The sequence below is a fragment of the Balaenoptera acutorostrata genome, chromosome 1, assembly GCF_949987535.1.
Source record: "Balaenoptera acutorostrata chromosome 1, mBalAcu1.1, whole genome shotgun sequence".
NCBI lineage: Eukaryota > Metazoa > Chordata > Mammalia > Artiodactyla > Balaenopteridae > Balaenoptera > Balaenoptera acutorostrata.
Window position 1 is genome coordinate 47,003,833 of NC_080064.1, and position 15,084 is coordinate 47,018,916.

General features: G+C 39.1%; 1 long non-coding RNA gene across 2 annotated transcripts in view; it reads left to right on the plus strand.

The window, feature by feature from the left end:
- LOC130709114 (uncharacterized) overlaps positions 1 to 14,785 on the plus strand; it is a 181,425-nt gene extending 166,640 nt beyond the window's left edge. For both annotated transcript variants that reach the window (XR_009009623.1, XR_009009622.1), the window contains 2 exons: positions 13,150 to 13,356; positions 13,955 to 14,785. This is a non-coding gene — a long non-coding RNA (uncharacterized LOC130709114). The remainder of the gene's footprint in view (positions 1 to 13,149; positions 13,357 to 13,954) is intronic.
- Positions 14,786 to 15,084: the final 299 nt, after the last annotated feature.

A 15,084-nucleotide genomic window follows, 5' to 3' on the forward strand; every position in this document is an offset into this window, starting at 1 on the left:
TGATAAACTGATTTGCTTCTTTTCAATCATAGGGGGTTTTTGGAGAGTGAAGGGTTAAAGTCCTAGCTTCACTTCATACAAACTGTGTGACCTTGGACAAGTCCCATGAACCCCCTAAGTTTCATTTTCCTCAACTGTAATATGAAGTCGATGTGAGGCTCAGCTGAGAGCATGAATGGGAAAGGGCTTTGTAAACATTAAGAAGCTCTCCAAAGCCTGGAGATTATTAAGAACAAACAAACAATCACTTGTCTAAACCCTCTCAGCAAATAGCTGGGCATTATTCAAAATAGTTTGAGGGTGGTAGCCAGGGTGAGGTTTCTCTTTGCATAATATATTCAACAAAGACTTTAAGCAAATTAATAGACAAATAAGATTGGAAAAAATAAATATAAGGATTTACAGTCTGTATAAAATTTAAGCTAGTTTTCGAGTCTTTCAAACCTCTTTTAGTTATAGTGAGCATTTCCTTACCACGTGTTCATTACAAAAACACTTTAACCAAGTAAAGGAAAAAAAAGCAAGCATTAGGTATCTCGTCCACTAGACTGAAAACGGAGCTCTGCATTTTAAATTCGCCAAACCAAACTTCTCTCTCCTTTTCTTTTAGATGAGAGAGTTGTTGCTTATAAACTTTGCTCCCCCGACAACAGCTCCATCCTGAAGAATCTATGCTGTGCACTGCACGACAAGTATAAATACCTAGGACATAGCCAGGCCTTTATTTTCTAGGGGGGTTGCTCTTTTAATTTATTTCCTGACTTGTTTGGGGTCATTATCTGACAGCTTACAATGTAGTCTCTACCTTCAAAAATTTCAGCTAAACCATGACTTTTTTTCTCTGTTGCCCTGGGGTCTACAGATCATAATTGAACAGAGTAACTGTTCAGTAAGTGATAGCTACTTTTAAAATAATAATAATAATAATTACTATTGCTATTATTACTACTGTTATGATATCTTTGCATACATATTTTTGGAATGAATATGTGGAAATTGGAAGTAGGCCAAAAAAAACCCTGTGAGTAGAAAACAAACTTAAAAATTGTGTCTTTTTAGACCCTCATCCCAGCCTGTTTTTCCTTTTTTACACAGAGCTCTAACATGCTTAGCATTTAGGTTATACATAGCAGATTAGAAGTAACGAATCTTTCTGTAAGGAAAGAAAAAAGTGTGCCTATTTTTATTTGCCAGATACTGAAAGGTTATCAGTGTTCTCTTGCTACTGAGGGTAGAATCAGAACTGGGTTCTGAGTTTGACTCTTGGCTCCGCCTCTTACTGGCAAAGTGTGATTTGGGGCTGCATGTCACTAATCTCTTTTATTTCAAAAAATAAAATAAGATAATTGACATAAAAAATAATATCACCAATTTTATGGTGATGATAATATCCATTCCATAGACTTATTAATAAGGAGAATAGCTAGTGTTTGCCCAGCTCTTTGTATGGCATGTGGCCTTCATCTACCTGGTTACTGTAAATGCCCTAAGAGCCCTGAGCAGTCAGGGTTTGTATTCCCTCTTGACCAGTGAGCAAAAGCAGACCTGGGAGTGAGTGATACCTCACTGGCTACACCACTAGTTAACAGCACTGCTGGGACCAGAGCCCAGTTCTCCTTCCTTCCATCTACTCTGTTGCTCTTGAGTGTAATTATTACCATCATCAAATCCAGTAGAATATGGCTTTAGCAAGGGGATTTCCAGCCTCCATTTCCCAAGACTCTTCAATTTGTTTGATGCATTTGAGTTAACAAGCGCCTCTTCGGTGCCAAATCCATCAGGCCCCATGAGGAGGTGGGCTGATGCGTGTGGAAGAGGGTGCAAAGCACCCAGATCTAGTGGTACATGAGGACGTTAACAGGAGAAAGAAAATTAAAAAAAAATTCAAATGGCTTTTATAATGTAGGATTATAACAAAGTAAACATGGATAAGACTCATCTATTTCCCAAGATCTGGTTATACAAAATTAAGTTATTTTGTTTTGGAGACTAAAGAGGCGAGGCCATATTCTGGTGGCCAGGGTAGGCTTTTCTTTTGAAGAGTATAATTGATTCCATTGTCAGTCATTCCGGGAATTGTTAATTCTGGGGCAGAACTTGAGTGAAAGTTTGAACTGGGTCAAGAAGATTTTGGCTCCAGAATTGAGCTGGGAACGGAGGATTGAGACAATTGTGATGGTGGTGTGAACAAGAATCGGGGAGTATATTAAGATGAATGATGCCCCCCCCCCCAAAATGTCAGGCCTAATGCCTCCAACCTGTAGATGTTATCTTATTTGGAAAAAGAGTCTTTGCAGCCGGGATTGAATTAAGACCCTTGCGATGGGGAGATTATCTGGGATTATCAGGGTGGTCCTAAATTCAATAGCATGTGTTCTTTTAAGAGCAGGCAGAGGGAGATTTGAGGACAGACAGAAGGGAGGAGGCAGTGTGATTTGGGAGACAGAGATTGGAGTGATGCAGCCACACATCAAGGAGTGCCGACAGCCGTGAGAAGCTGAAAGAGACCAGGACCACATTCTTCCCTAGAGCCTCTGGAGTGAACATGGCCCTGCCTACACCTCGATTTTGGTCCAGTGACACTGACTTTGGACTTCTGGCATCCAGAACTGTGAGAGAATACATGACTGTGGTTCCAAAGCCACAAAGTTTACAGCAGCCAACGAAACGAATACGGGGCTTAGAGGACAGTCAGCTGCCCTTGGCCATGTGCAGGACGCACATCTGCAGCATCCCAAACCTCCAACTTCACTGCTGGCAATAATGGCAGTTGCAACACTGGTGCAAGTGGTCCAGAGAGGTGAGCTGATTCTGGAGCAGCCAATATCCACTGCAGCCTCAAGTGGGAGGATGTGAATCCCAGGGCCATTAGCAAGGGATGAAAGGAACTAGGACTCCTCTTGGACTGTGAAGAGAGCCAGGCCTTTGCAAAGGCGGGTGGGGGGGGGCATCAGTGTTCACCACGGGTGGAGAGCAGGGACTTCGGGGGTGCTTCAGCCTGGAGGCAGAAGAATGTCTAATGGCAAAAGGGCAGGCCCGTCCGCACACCTGCAGGTCCTGGAGCAGGAGTTCACACGGAACCTGTACACCATATGTCTAAATATTTAAAAGTTATAAATCAACTCAATAAGCTATTAAGCAATATATTTTGAAAATATATTTTGAAATTAAAACAACATGTTAAATGATAGTTTTTGAATGCCGTCTTAAAGCTACATTTAAAATGTAGTCTTTAAGTGAGTGAAAGTTTGGCAGAGTATAAAATATGACTAAATTTAATTATTATTGAATATATCTGCGTGTTCTGTTGATGAGCCAAAAATGTTTGGATGAGTGACAAAACTGAGACATACATAATTCATAAATTTTGATGTCATTATTCCATAAATAATTTTCTTGCCTCCATTTCTGCAAAATTAGCAATTATGCTTTTTTATCTTCATTATGTAATGCCCTTCTTTATCTCTGTTAACATTCCTTGCTTGGAAGTCTGCTCTGTTTGAAATTAATATAGCTATTCTTGCTTTCTTTTGATGGCATGATTTAAAAATGCACAAAATATGTGAAAAAAAGTTGGAGAAGGAAAACAAATGAGATGAGGCCAATGATCATTTTGCTTTCTGCCTGGAGGTACTTTTCAGACTACGATATAGGGATGAGAATTTTAGTCAGACCATGACAGTTCTCACTGAATTCAGGAGTCAGAGATCAGAGTTCAGGGAGGTGGGCTTTGTTGGAATTTGCAGAGCAGAGTACCAGAGAGGAAGGAAATACACAGAGAGAAAGCTCCAGGTATCTGCATAGGTTTGTCTTGAGTCTACTGTTGAATATTAAGCTGCACATGCATAGGGAGAAACTGTGCAGCCAAGAAAAGAAGGACTGAGGAGCTGTAGGCAGGACGATTCCTAAATCTCTCCTAGTGTTGAGAGATATTTGCAGCCAGAGTAGAGAGACCTCATTGAATACCTAAGGCATTCAGTAAATGACAGAAGGATCATCCCTTGTGAGAAGTCCTACATGAGCCCTAAATTAAAGCCTTCTCTATAAAGCTTAAGTACATCCTTGAAAGGATCAGGCTGATCCCTAAGTCATTTAGCCGCCTACCAGAACAAAGTCTGAAACTCCTTATAGGAAGACAACGAACCCCGGCACACAACAATGTCCAGGATACAATTAGAGATTATTAGACATGTTAAGAAGTAGGAAAATGAGATAATAATAAAAAAAGAAAACTCAGCCAATAGAGACAGACCCAGAAATGACAGATAATGGAATTAGCAGATAAGAACTTTATAATAGCTATAATTATGTTCACGTATTTAAAGGAGAAACATGGACACGATAAATATTGAAATGGAATATATTAAAAAAAACAGTGAAATAGAACTCTTATAGTTGAAAAATATGACTTTAAACAAAAAAATTCATATCTAGTGGGATAACACAGATTGGACGTTATAGAAGATAACATCACTGAAGCAATAAATTATCTGCATTAGTCTGCTTGGGCTGCCATAACAAAATACCACAGACTGAGTGGCTTAAACAACAGAAATTTATTTTCTCACGGTTCTGGAGGCTAGAAGTCCAAGATCAAGGTGACTTCATGGTTGATTTTGGCTAAGACTGCTCTTCCTGGCTTGTAGATAGCTGCTTTCTTACTGTATCCTTGCATGTCCTCTTCTCCGTGTGTACATACAGGGGGTGGGGGAGACAGAGAGAGAGATCTTTGGTGTCTCTTCCTCTTCTTGTAAGAATACCAGTACTGTTGGATTAGTACCACTCCTTATGACCTTATTTAACCTTAATTACCTCACTAAAAGCCTTGTCTCCAAATAAGTCATATTAGGTGTTAGGGCTTCTTCATATACATTTTAAGGGGACACAATTCAGTCTACAACAGTATCCAAACTGAAGCACAGAGAGAAGAAAATACTTAAAAGGAAAAGACACAGCCTCTGTGACCCATGAGATATTAACCTTAGGAGATGCTGGGTAAAGACTATACGGGAACTCTCTGTAGTATTTTTTGCAATTATTCTGTAAGTCTAAAATTATCTCAAAATAAAAAGTTAAAAATAAATTTCCCCACAGAACAACAATAACAGCAAAAACATCTTAATGCCCAGATGGCTTCACTGGTAAATTCTACCAAACATTTAAGAAAGAAATAATATCAGTCTTACACAAACTCATTTTAGAGGAAGAGGGAATACTTTCTAACCCACTTTATGAGCCTAACATTACCCAGTAAAACCAGCCATAGATATTACAAGAAAGGAAAATCCAGTATTAACTTCCCTTATGAATATAGATGCAAAATACTAGTGAAAAATTAGCAAATCATGTCCAGCATATATCCTGTGTTTATCCCAGGAATACAAATTTGGTTTAACATCTGAATTTAGTTAATGTAATACATGATATTAATAAAATAAAGGAGAAAGGAATATGATCATTTCAATAGACACGGAAAAAGCATTTGACAACATTCAACATCTATTCATGATAAAACTTCTCAGCAAACTAGGAACAGAAGGAAACTTCCCTAACCTGATAAAGGTCATTAACAATAAAACCTCCAACTGACCACTCATACTTGAGGCTGAGAATGAATACTTTCTCCTTACTGTCAAGGATGTCCATTTTCACCAGTTGTATTCATTATTGTACTAGAGATCCTGGAAAGTGGATAAAATAAGGGGAGAAAAGGCCCTTAGATAGGAAAGGCAGAAGTAAAACTGATTTCATTTGTGGATGACATGATCATACACGTAGAAAACCCCATGAAAACTACAAAAAAGATACTAGAACTAAGTGAATTTAGCAAGGTCATTGGATACAAGTTCAATATACCAAAAATCAATTGTACTTCTGTATAGAGCAAGAAACAATTGAAAATGAAACAAAAAAACACAATGTAATTTAAAGTAGCATCAAAAAATATGAAGTAGGGTAAGTTTATTTAGATATGTGAAAACTACAAAACACTGGTGAGAGAAATTAAGACCCAAATCAGTAGTGTGATATACTATGCTCAAGAATCAGAAACATTATTTTCAAGATGCCAGTTCTTTCCCAAATTGATCTATAGATGTAATGAACCCCACCCCCCCCAAATTCCAGAAGGCTTTTTGTAGAGATTGACAAGATTATTCTAAAACTTACATGGAAATGCAAAAGACCTAAAATAGCCAAAACACTTGAAAAGAACAAAGTTGGTGGAGTTGCCATAACTTGATACCAAGATTTACTATATAACTACAGTAATCACGACAGGGTGGTATTGGTGCAAAGATAGATATGTAGGTTAATGAAACACAGTAGAGTCCAGAACGAGAACCACAAATACAGGGGCAATTGCTTTTTGACCAAGGTGCCAAGACAATCTGGGAAAAGATAGTGTTCACAACAAATGGTGCTAAAACTGGATATCCATTTGAAAAATATGAACTTTGATTCTTACCTCCCACACCATGTACAAAAATTAACTAGAAACTGATCATAGATCTACATGTGAAAACTAAAACTATAGAAAAAACGGTGATCTTGGGAACAGAAAAAAATTTCTTAGGACATAAGATCACAAATCATAAAAGAAAATAATTGATATATTTTTCTTCATCAAAAGTAAAAATTCTGCTCTTCAAAGTAAAATAATAAAATGAAAACTTAAGCCACAGGCTGGGAGATATATCTTATAAAAATTAGTATCAAGAATATATAGAGAAATTCTTTTTTTTTTTTTTTTTTTTGGGCCATGCTGAGCAGCTTGCAGGATCTTGTTCCCAGACCAGGGGTTCAACCCAGGCCGTCAGCAGTGAAAGCGAGGAGTCCTAACCACTGGACCACCAGGGAATTCCCAAGAATACCTAGAGAACTTCTACAGTCAATAATAAGAAGACAAACAGTCCAGCAAAAATCAGGCAAAAGATTTGAACAGACACTGTATGAACAAAGATAAGTGAACAACCAATAATCACATGAAAATATGTTTGATATCATCAGTAGGAAATTAGAAAAATTAAAATTACTATGCAGTTCCATTATATACCCATCAGAATGGTTAAAATTAAAAAGACTGATCATACTTAGAGTTGGGGAGGTGTGGAGCAACCAGAAGTCTCATAGATTGCTGGTGGGCATATAAATGGTATAGTGGTATAGACAGTTCAGCAATTTCTTATTAAGTTAATCATACTCTAACCGTACAACCCAGCTATTCTACCCTTAGGCATTTATCCGAGAGGAATGAAAACATACACATGAACCAATGTTCACAACATTTTTATTCACAACAGTTCCGAACCAGAAACCACCCAAATGTTCATCAACAGGTGAATGGATAAGCAAATTGTATATCCATGCAATGAATACTTGTCAGCAAAAAAAGAAACAAATTACTTATACATGCAGCAAATGGATGTACCTCAAAAGGTGAGTGAGAGTATAAATACTAAGTGAAAGAAGGCAGATGCCAAAGACTACATACTATATAATTCCACTTATATGCAAGTCTAGAGCAGGCATCACTAGTCTATAATGACACAGAGTAGATCAATCAGTAGTTGTCTAGGGCCAGGGCTAGTGGGTGGGAGTTAAGATTGACAGCAAAGGCACCTGAGGGAACTTTCTGGGGTGATGGAAATGTTTTCTATCTTGATTGTGTTGGTGGTTACACCTGTGTATGCATTTGTCACAACTCATCTGTTTACTTAAAACAGGTGCATTTTAGGGTAAGTTGTATCTTGATAAAATTGCTTTAAAATTACAAGAAATTATATCTAAGCACTTGAATGCCATTAGTTTGCATTCCTGTCTTGTGTTAGAGAAAGAATTGGTAGGTCAAATATAATATGTGTTTCATCAGGATCTTACAATTCTGATTGCTAATAGGCTAGATCTTAAATGTTCTCACCATGAAAAAGAAATGATACTTATATGAAGTGACAGGGGTGTTAGCTAACACTACCGTGGTAATTATATTGCAGTATGTAAATGTATCAAATCTGTTGTACACCTTAAATTTATACAATGTTATATGTCAACTATATCTTAATTAAAAAAAAATCTTACTACTTTGAGCAGGTCTTGAAAATACTGAGTATAATCTTTGAATTGCTCTAAAGAATGACATTGGTATCAGCCAGTTGAGGCCGAATCTTCTAGTAATAAATTAAATTGTGTACCAAGAATACTTGTGGATTCTGGCTGCATACCCTTTCCTTCACTCACCATGTTAGCATCTTTATCATAGGCTTACCCTCAACAATTTTTAAAATCAATGCCTGAAACTTAAGGTGATTCTTTTCAGTTCTTTATTAAATCAAAATCTGTATGTTTTAGAAGAGCCGTGACATGAATCTAATATCATTAATTTCAATTTGTTTTCCTGTTGTTCCACATGACTTTTATACCTGCTACAAAATAGTTGTATTGAACAATATTATTTAATATTATAATGTTTATATTATTTAAAATTTTAAAAATAAAATGTCTTCCCTCTTTATTCCTCATTAAGTTCAAAATTTCATGTTGAATTCTTCATCCTGCAGAGCTATCATTTGTCCCGTTATTTAGAGAATAATTTTGCAAGTTCTGCTATTGTAGCAGCAAATGTCAGAATCATTTTAACTAAATCTAAATATTTTCCATTGTGGTCTATAACTATTGTGCTTTTAGTCCCATTTAAATTATCATTCATTATATTTGAGTAAATATTAGACATACAACACTATTCTTCAGAACATCAAGCCAATATTCAATATCACTTGATTTTTTGGATACTATGGAAATCTTGCCATATTTTTAAGTTTTGTTTTTAGTTCTAGGAATTTCAAAATTTTTTTCCCACTGTTTTCAATAAAAAAATTTGGCAGACTTTCTCTTTAAGTTTTTCTACTTCTTTATTCCTTTTATCTTTTTCTTTTCTGAATTTCACTTTCTATTTCTATCATGATCACAACTTTTATTCATTCTCAATGATCTAAAGGATTGAAAATAAAATGTAATTGTATTTAATGTATATATAATTTGAATATTCTCATTAATCAATGTAAAAGTAAAAACATATTCTTCATATGTTGTTTTAAAAAGTTATCTTTTGTAAGATATTTAAATCAAAAGGTGAACTACAAATTATACTTGATGAATATCAAAATTATAAAATATTTAAAGGTAAAATTTCATTTATTTTTTTGAAGTTTTAGTTAGAAATATTTATATATTTTAATGAAAATAAAACTATTAAAAAATCTAACAGTCAATGGCCATCTAGATACCCTTTTATAAGGTTATTATCACTTCACTCATGTTTCTTCTGGACCTGCATATAGTATATACTTTTCTGAGCAATTGAATTGTTTAATTTTACAAAGTGTTCCTTAGCTACTGTGACTATTGTGTTCATTTGTAAATGCCTTTGAAATTATGAATTGGAATGTTAAAAAAGAAGTAAGAGAATGAAGACTCAGCACTACTGGAAAGCAATACTTTGCTATGCAAGAATCGATTGCATTTGTGCTATCTGAATGGAAGGATTTGACAGTTATGTGTCTTTTGTTCTATCTAGGCACTTCCACCCCTCAATTCTCTCTACTCTCAGAAGCAGGGTAGTTTCCAATATTGGCAGCACAAATTCTCACAGCACTTGGACCCGGTTGCTCATTGATTCAGGGACAGAGGGAAAGAGAGGATGGCTTTTCCTGGATCCAGTACAGCGCTGGTCCAGGGACTGGCTGTGTGATAGGTGGCACTGTGCCAGTTCTAAGCCCCGGTCCCCAGTGTGTGTGTACGTGTGTGTGTGTGCATGCACGTGTGCACGCGTGTGTGTGTGTGTGTGTGTGAGTGATGTGTGGGGACCTCTATAGACCCATGGCTGCATCCCTCTCACTGAGGACTAAAGGTGGTCCTGGGCAAGCCAGCCATCGAGGCCTCTTGAGGAGTACGCATGTGGGCTCTGCAGAACACAAGTGTATAGAAACACAGAGAGCAGTAGGGCCCCTTAAAAAACCCCCGATGAGATGATTTCTGAGTTCCTTGGTACCTCGGTGCTCAGCAGAGCTGTCTTTGCTCTGTTGAGTTCTCATCTAACTTGAACCAGAGAAGTTTCATTTTTCATTTTTAATCAGTTTTCTATATTGGATTTTTGCCCATGATTTTGTTAGGAAACAAAAATTTCTTATACTAAAAAAAAAAAAAAAAAAAGTTAGGAAAAGTGATCTGGTCCAATTACCATCCCACACTCCCTTTCTAATTGGGAAGACTGATGCCAGAGAAGGACAGTGATGGTCCAAGTTGACTGTCCAGTGAGCTTCAAGGCCCAGACCAGAAGCCAGGTGCCCAGACTCCCTGCATGTTCCGCTTCTTCCTGCCCCATGGAATCAATCAAGGATGGGATAAACAGCATATTATTGTGTTGATCTCAGAGAAGAATTTTATGATCTGTTCAGTCTCTTCCCAGAGTTGGCCTGGCCCTTAGCGGGCTAAAAGACATTCTGTCCCACCCTTAGGTTTTGGAGGCCATTGCTGAAATCAGAGATCTCATGCTCATATGCGCTCTTGGCCGACTTGTAATTTTTCCATTGCTTATAGAGTATGTGTTGAGAAAACAGCAGGCACCAAGTTTGAGCTCTATCCTATTCCCTTTCTGTCCATCTGTGGGTGTCTTCCTCTCCATCTTCATTCCATATTCATTCAAAATATTTATTAGTACCTGCTGTGGACCAGTTATCACAGTATAGCAGCTCAGGGACACGGTTGGCCTTTGTCTTTCTTTAACCTACTTCTCTGTCTTTGTTTCTTTGTTTCTCATTGTGTCTCTCATCTGCATATGTGTGTGTATCTCTCTGGTTATTTTTGGTCAATATCTCCCTTCTCTCTCTTTTCTTCTTCTTTCCTTCCTTCTCCTTTCCCTCTTCCTCCTCCTTCTCTCGTATCGCTCTACCTTTCTCTATTTTTATTCCCTTATTTCTCACTGCATTTGCTCTCTTTCTTTTTCTGTTTAGCTTCTCTCACTTTTCCATTGTCTTTTGCTTCCTTCTCTGTTTGTTTCTCCTTTGTCTCTTGCTGCATCTCTGTGCTGCCATGTCTGTCTTCTCTCAGATTCTCTTTACAGACTTCGTGTGTGCTTGTGCACAAAGCGGGAGGCTGCAAACGCCTCTTGAATTTCTGCTCTTCACCCAAGTCCATGGGAGGACACTGAAGCCACCCCATTTGTTAAACACATTTCACAAGATTTTCCTCTTCTGATTTTTTGGTTATGTAAACACATTTTGATCCTACTGAAGAGGAGCTTTGGATCTCATTGGGCTTGTGCATTAGAGAAGCAGGGGCCAGATTTTTTTTCAGGTTGTAAGGAGATCTGCCCTAGCTTTAAATACTACATGCTATGAAAATAAGTCACTAGGCCCAGATTTACGAAGGTGGGTTTCATAGAGATGATAATATTTGATCTGGGCCTTGAAGCATGAATAGGAGTTTTCCAGGAAGAAAAGGGTGAAGAGCATTCTTTGTAGAGGAAATGGCACAGAAGAATAAAGCAGTCTGGGAGATTGAGGACATAGTGTGTAAGAGGATGAGGCTGGAAAATTATGTTGGTACCCAAACCTGGGGGCTTTGAATGCTAGAATGAGGAATTTGGCCTTTTTCCTGATGGCCATGTAGGGTCATGGGAGAGTTTTAAGTAGGAGTGTGTCAGAGTTAGTGTGGTAGATGGCAAGGAGGTGTTCAGACTAGAGGCCTGGAGAACAGGGGGGAGATTGAGGCAGTCCTCCGGGTAAGAGAGGATGGGCCATGGTGATAATATTCCTTCTCATTATATCATGCTTTTCCCTAAAATTTGTTTCCATCTACTCTGCTTACATGAGGATTTATATTCATTTAAAAATGTTAATGAACCTGTACTATGTACTCACTTTGTGAGGTGTTGGGGGTATGGAAATGACTAAGACATTATTAAGCTGGAGTCTCAAGGAGCTTACAATTGAGAGGGGATATAGACACATCGACACATTTACAGGCAATTTCTTCATAACCCTTTATGTGCAAGGATAGAGGAAATAACAGGGGGATGTGGTGGCCCAGGGGAGGAAACTAACAGTATGGGAGGAGGCCAGTCAGGGCGGGCTTCCTGGAAGAACTGAAGCTTTAGCTGTTTGAATGGCAGGCCAGAGTTATGTAGAGCCATAGTTTTCCAAGTGTGGTCCCTAGCCTAGAAGCACCAGCATCACCTAGGAAATCGTGAGAAATGCAAATTCTTGGGGCCCATCCCAGACTGAGAGAATCAGAAACTCTGGGTATGGGGACCCAGCCATCTGTGTTTTAACCAGTCTATTGATGTCTGCTGAAGTTTGAGAACCACTGCTCTAGGTAAGGGAGGGAGGAAATTGCCTCAGGCCAAAGGAGTAGGTGAGCAAAAACATTGAGATGGCAGATGGCTGGGTGGGAACATCATTCAGGGGCTGGAGGGCAGGGTCACTGTGTGGATGTACCGAAGAAGAGCCTGGAAGTCTGACTCAGACAGACAATGGAGGGATGTAGACTGTAGGGATGGGAAGCCACATAGCTCAAGAGGAGGTAGGCATGGTCAGATTTCTCTTTAGAGTCAGTGTGAGCTGGGCATATGTAAAGCAGGTACTCCATCAGCATCTGTTGATTGGACCCGGGAAGAGCTAGAATTGTCCCCTTCATCTGATGATGCCTGTGCTCCAGATCAGGGAGGGCAAACAAAGACTCATCTCTCGTGCCAACTCTGATCCATCAGTAGCAGCTGCCTGAGGGCTGTGTTAAGAAGGATCCTGAGTCAAGTCTGGGATGTAAAGAATTGAAGTTTGTGACTAAGTAGCCAAGGTTGTCATGGACATGAGTTGTAGGGGGTGAGGATTTGTTGGTTCATATGCTCCATATTAAATTTGAATTGCTCTTGCCAGATAATTAACACAACGAAAATAAAAACACATGTTTTCCAGAACTCATTTGTACTCAGGAAACCCAACCTTGCTCCCAGTCATTAGCAGCTAGAATCCTAAATTATGGGGAGTAGAGTCACTGAGGGACATGGAATCCTCTCCTCATCATACCCTCCACAACGTAAACTCCTCCTGTTTCTTGACACAATGACTGAATTTCTACCATTATGCTTTTCTTTAGAGTCAGGCAGCTCAGGTCCCTATAGAACTGAAGATGCTGCAGGAGAGGAGGAATCAGTTCATCAAGAACACATCATTCAAGGCAGAGTCAAGTTGGCGACATGGGAAGATGTGGAGTTCATGTCTCCCCACGATTAGGGCACCTGTCGGATGCTGGTGGGGGGGACCTTGACACCCAAGGAGACGGAAGGAACACCCAAACGAACCGGTAGGACATGGGGGGACTGAGGGGAGAGGAGAAATGAAGACCAGACAGGTCCAGTGTCCCTGAGGGGTGGCTTGGAAGGGGGAGGGGTTCCCATGCCAGGAGGGACCCTCAGGGGCTAGGATTGGGGGGAGTGCGCCAAGTGTTTCCCCTGCCCAATCGGCCCGGGAAGTCTGCTGGGCTCTTGGGCCAGGTCCTATGCCCTCAGAGGCCCCCTCCAGGCTGTGTGGGTCCTGGGGCCCTTTCTGTTCTGTTGAGCCTAAGCCCCACCCCTCACACCCCCCAGGGCCTTTTCCAGCCCTATGGGTCCTAAGCATAGGCCCTGCTCCACCACTCAAATCTCGCTCCTGCTTAGGCCCTGCCCTCTACAGCCAAGGCCTTTTCCATCTTTTTTTTTCTTTTTTACCCCCACCCCCCACCCTTTTTTTTTCTTTTCTTCTCCTCTTTTTTACTATTGTAGTTCTGTTTTACCCTCCGCCTATTGTTTCATCTATATTTTTATATTCTTTCTAACATATCTGTTAGTTTGCTAATCTAATTTTATTTTTACTCTTTGTTATTGTTCTCCTTTTTTTTTTTCTTTTTTTGCCACCCCGTGCAGCTTGTGGGATCTTGGTTCATGAGCCAGGGGTCGGGCCGAAGCTCCTGTGGTGGGAGCTCTGAGTCTGAACCACTGGACTAACAGAGAACCTCAGACCCTAGGGAATATTCTTTGGAGTGAGGTCTCCCAGAGGTCCTCATCTCAGCACCAAGACCCAGCTCTACCCAACAGCCTACAAACTCCAGTGTTGGAAAACTCAGGCCAAAGAGCCAGTAAAACAGGAACACATCCCACCCATCAAAAAAAAAAAAAATTAGATGGCAAAAAAATATGTCACAGATGAAGGAGCAAGGTAAAAACCTACCAGACCAAATAAATGAAGAGGGGGACCTTCAAGATGGCAGAGGATTAAGACATGGAGGTCACCTTACTCCCCACAAATACATCAAAAATATATCTACATGTGGAACAGCTCCTATAAAACACCTACTGAATGCTGGCAGAAGACCTCAGACTTCCCAAAGGATGCCCTTAGGCAACCTACATGCAGAGGTGTGGCCAAATACAAAGCTCAACCCCAAGAGCTGTGTGAACAAAGATGAGAAAGGGAAATTTCTCCCAGCAGCCTCAGGAGCAGTGGATTAAATCTCCACAGTCAACTTGATGCACCCTGCATCTGTGGAATACCTGAATAGACAATCATCCCAAAACTGAGGTGGTGGACTTTGGGAGCAACTGTAGACTTGGGGTTTGCTTTCTGCATCTAATTTGTTTCTGGTTTTATGTTTATCTTAGTTTAGTATTTAGAGCTTATTATCATTGGTAGATTTGTTTATTGATTTGGTTGTTTTCTTCCTTTTTTATATATATATATTTTTTTCCTTTTTCTCTTTTTGTGAGTGTGTATGTGTATGCTTCTTTGTGTGATTTTGTCTGTACAGCTTTGACTTGCCATTTGTCCTAGGGTTCTGTCTGTCCATTTTTTTTTTTTTTTTTGTATAGTTTTTAGCACTTGTAATCATTAGTGGATTTTTTTTTTTTTTGGTTTGGTTGCTCTCTTCTTTCTTTTTTTTATTTTTTATTAAAAAAATTTTAATAACATTTAAAATTTTTTTTTATTTTAATAACTTTATTGTATTTATTTTCTTTCTTTCTTTTTCTTTTTCTCCCTTTTCTTCTCAGCTGAGTGG